Here is a 5,247-nt window from a genome sequence, read left to right as displayed (position 1 = left end):
CTGGATTTCAAAGGCAATTGTGGATTTTGCAGTTTATTCTCAGGTCTCAGGTGACTTCTGTAATTAACTAAAATAAGTACTATCAAGTATAGATAGATTATTCTTTATTGTACACCAAGAAAATTAACAACACAGCATTGCTTGACCATTCCAACTACAACGATTCAAATAGTGTTGTGTACTCAAAAATGATAAATAATAAAAACTACGAACTGGCTGACTAACGAGACATAGCACCGCGTAGTCGAGCCATTTCACATTCGGTAGATGACACCTACACATGTACGAAATGGCATTTTAATAGTGTAATGAACCATTTTACTTGACCTCATAGCTATGGGTATATTATATCGTATTGTCCTTCACGTATTAGGGAGTCATTCTTATACACTGGTATACACATATGTTTGTCTTTTCTCTGTCAATAGCAACCTGATCAAATATTATACTTTACGCACTGGAGGGATCCTGTAACATTGCGAGTAGGTACACTACCAGCGCGAAACTGAAAGATGGTGTGTTTTTACTCTCTCGCGTAAAAAGCACCAAGTGAAACATAAGTAGACCATTTGCTGAATATATGCATGAAATAAAACTGAAGTATGCTCTACCTGGGCGCGGGAGAGGCCGCGCCGACCAATATTTTTATCCGTAATTCTGGTTCCCTGACCCTTCCGTTTACGACTGTCATAGACACTCTAACCTCCTGTAGAATTAAGATGAGTGAACAGTAAGACCGAAATCAATTAATTAAGAACCAGCCATCATCGATCACTATGACAGTGCAGTTTCAATGAAATGTGCAAGCTTTATTAATGGCTGTATAATTTAAGATAAAGGATGGCGGCGAGATATTCCGCAATTGAATGGATTATACTCGTGTCTGAATAAATCACTTGGTGCTGGCCAGTCGCCAGGAGCCGCGAGACCAGACTTAACGCGGGGATTAACGTGTTCACCAGCACTCGCGACCACTTGCTGCCTGCTCGAGCAGCACAGCGGGACCGGCTGACACCAGCCTCAACCAAACCTACGATAATATATGATTGACTAAACAAAATGTTGCTTTAACTGAACATACGCCAAAATCGCTGACCACTGTATAGATTTGCATTATGAACATGTTTGCCATAATGTGGAAGCCCTCGTTAGAATAAGACTTCTGTCATTCAGTCGCGTCTCCTAAGAATGGAAGTCGAATGGAAGCCTGGTGACAATAAGACAAAAGACGATGCTTCCCCGATGTTATAAATGATTGTGACAGTGTGGAGTCGCGTCTCCGCTGCCGATGGAAATGACAACGCAAACAGATTGAATGCCGAGCGAACTGAATTCTACATCATTTGCTATTGATTGAGCCGATTAACATAAACGATGTCTTGCGTTCTGTGTTCAGTATAATACTTAGAGAATATCTACCAATCATAGATCGACGTATTATTTACCTTAACATTTGAAGACAATTCATTGGCAACTCTTCGTCTGATAAACCCCACGTTTCTGGCTAGTCTCCGCTGTCCGTCTGTCGGCTCCAGCTTGAGCTGAAATGAAATAGAAACCTTCAGTGGAAGCAGTTTATTAGATCGGGCGCCAGCAATTGGCTCCACCGACGCTCAATGATTTCCGCCTGCGACGCAGCGGATATGGAAAGCTCAACGTTTCCGAGCATATCTTGCTCATTCCGAACATATTCTGCAATCACTTCGCAATCATGATTGCCTGGTACGCTCTGATGCACTAGCTTACACCGAAATAAAATAAATTCGATTCAATTGAGAATATTATTTTCTAAAGAACTTGATCACAAAACTCAACGAGTCATTTTAGAATCGTGTACGGTAGGTGTAAAGAGAGAAATGAAACGGTTGACTGATCAGAATATACTGCGTTTATTAATGGAATATAACTAATTTATATACTATTAGAATAACAAAGATTATTATATAGAGGGGACACTACACCTCCCCCCTGAAAAAAAAAGGAAATGCTTATTACATTAGCACTTTTCTTGCATACAACATAATATAATTACTTAACTAGGGTGATACAATTTTGTTCGATTTTTATGTATTACATCGGGCTTATAATTTTTCATGATTTCAACATTCGGTGACATATCTTTTAACAACATATGGTCCGTAATAAGTAGGAACTTGAAATATAGCCAGGAGGAGCATTACTGTGAACGAGCTATAGCCAGGAGGAGCATTACTGTGAACGAGCTATAGCCAGGAGGAGCATTACTGTGAACGAGCTATAGCCAGGAGGAGCATTACCGTGAACGAGCTATAGCCAGGAGGAGCATTACCGTGAACGAGCTATAGCCAGGAGGAGCATTACCGTGAACGAGCTATAGCCAGGAGGAGCATTACTGTGAACGAGCTATAGCCAGGAGGAGCATTACCGTGAACGAGCTATAGCCAGGAGGAGCATTACCGTGAACGAGCTATAGCGAGGGAAAGCTTCGTAAACAGTTATCTTGCAGTAAAGGTTGGAGTATAGACTTTAGCTTCGAATAATTGGCTAGCTAGTTTTCGGTTTAATCAAGTCTGACCCATCACCAAGTAAAAACCTTTTTTGTATCCATAAAAGGGGACATCATATCCTGCTTGGCTGTGGGATTTTGTTCTGAACACTTAATGTGAATAAACAGAGCCGCGGTTACAAGGAGCCCTTACTCCTGAGAAATGGAGGGACGTATTCCATATTGAACACCCGAGTGAAAGGCAACTTGCCATTGGCTCGGGAGCCGTTTAAACGTGTGCTCAACATAAAAAAAAAAAACATAAAATTTCGTCCTAGTGCACTTCTAAAGCAACATCCCCAAAAATACATTCTATGTTGTTTCCTCCCTAAAGTGTTTATAAAATTCAGTTAATAGCTTTATCATATCAAAGCAGTTGGACTTGAAATAGAACTATAATTAAACATAAAGCTCGGTGGTGACACAAAGCGCAGTATCTAATAGCAGTAAACTGTGGTGAGTGAGCACACGAGCGTCACGTCTGCTCATTACAGCGGCCATCAAATGAAAGCAATCTGGCCGACTCACTGACATACTGCACGAGTGGAAGTGAGCCTCGGACGCGGGGGTACTTAAGAAGCTATAGTCATATCTTCCCCATGACGCAACTAGTATTGTCAATTAAAAATAAGACGTGTGTGTGTCGCATGACGTGGTTCCCTCGAGGCGCCCGTAAAGCACGCTGGAACGGACACAGTTTACTGTCGTACCGCAGCCGACTGTAAATAATGTTGTTTTCGGCAATCGCCACTGTCTTTATGTAAGGGAGGTCACTTGACTCCTCCATAACCGTCATATTAATGTTTTATTGCGCACTACGCTCAAATGTTTCATGTTTGATGTTGCATTGTATTTTATTGACATGAGATTTTATGTTGGATATAAAGACAATCACTTTTATATGAAAATACGAAATGAAACATACTCGTAAAATTAAATTGAGGAAAGTGTTCAGAATTTTCGTCGCTCTGAAGCTGTGAGAAGTGTCAGTTATTTAGTCCCAAAAACAGTTTGTTGACCTTGTTGTACCGTAGTGATCATTGGAAGGCGGGTGAGTGAATCCCGCGCGACTCTCCGCCGGAGGGTTACATTACGAGCGGGTAATGGAGTGTAATGACTGTTCAATCAGGCTCTTCCTCATTGCCTTTTTAATTAAACCTTACTTGCTGAAATGTATTGAATAAAATTGAATCTGGCCCTACTCATTAGTCTAAAAAGCGTGCAGTTGTTATGAAAATAACGTCTTACGCCTTATTTATATGTTGGTTAAAAAAATATGATTACATTGTTTGTAGATTACATAATGTTGGCAGCATGACACTCAAATTTCCGATTTCAATGAGTTGCAATAAAACGCTTGTCAATACACAGCAGTGAGTGAAGGCGCAGCGAGCACCAGTGCAGCTCACGCGACACGCGGCGCCAGCTGCCCGCGCTCCCACGCCGCGCGCCGCTCCCGTACGTGCCATGTATACTACATTATATGATGTGATGATGTCCTCCGAGCCGATTATCGGCTACGGCGGCTGTTCTCATATAAGGAGATCAGCCAACTCCGCAGGACATATGATAGTGCTCAAGCATTTGCGCAGACACAAGTGCACTCACTAGTCTTTCATATGTACTTACTCTCCGGGCCGTGACTGATAACCGTCACTTCAGGATATGGGAGTGAAGGATGCTTGTGCACTATAATGCAGCTGGCTTAGGCCGGATAAGGCAGGTATACGGTCAATCTACAGCACAACTAAACATTATTTCTGCCGAGCCGTGCGCCAGGCGAGTTGTACCGACATGCAACTCACTGCATCGGCGCATGTTGCACGATCACGCTACATGCCTGCATTCATTATTATGCATCAGATGCAGCCTTACACTGTTTACATGTTTATTGCGCTTTCTAGGGAAACAGATTCCTTTTTCTTTCATTGGAAACTTTATTTTTAGAACTGGAAAATAAAACATTCCTAAAGCTATGATAATAAGCTTAAAGTACCAGGGGCGCATGAACCGCGAGAGTACAGATTCATCCAATCTTCCCCAGAGCAGCGATAAATCTTCGTAAATCGGGATTACCTAACTGTTAGCCTGAATTTATTACCCGAGATCAATTTAACCCTTTCTAAATAAATAGCGTCATGTTGACACTTATTAACTCACCCGGGAGTGGAGGATCCGGTTACGGGTGTATGGTCAGTGAGCGTTTCGTTCATCTAGTTGTCCGTGCTGTCTCGTGTCTCCCGCGGTGCGCTACAGTGCGCTCGGGTGATGCGCTGCGGCGGCTACAGGCACTGGCGTCGCGTGCTGCGCTATGTTTAGCCTTACACTACCCACTTACACTTGCCGACAATGTGCACTAAATTGGGTTAGTGGCGAACACCGCCGCAAAACGATATAAAACGATGAATAATCCAACCTATTTGATTTTAAACACCTTTGTTGAATTATTATATAAGTTCCAAATATACGACAAAGTTATCATGAACTGACGTCAATATATTTTTTTTATGTAATGAACTAATAAGTTGTATGGCATCACCACAATGATCGCAATACGCGCCGCCGGACTAATGCTCCGTCACAATTACAAGATTAACACTCGCCTCTATTTGTGTATGTTAATTGTAATGTATTGCGTGTGGCGGCGGGGCCCGGGGGCCCGGGAGGCGGGGCCCTGGGGCCCGGGAGGCGGGGCCCGGGGGCCCGGGCGAGAGGCCCGCGGG

The sequence above is a fragment of the Helicoverpa zea genome, chromosome 22 (assembly GCF_022581195.2).
Source record: "Helicoverpa zea isolate HzStark_Cry1AcR chromosome 22, ilHelZeax1.1, whole genome shotgun sequence".
NCBI classification, from domain to species: domain Eukaryota; kingdom Metazoa; phylum Arthropoda; class Insecta; order Lepidoptera; family Noctuidae; genus Helicoverpa; species Helicoverpa zea.
Note: the sequence above shows the minus strand (reverse complement) of the source record.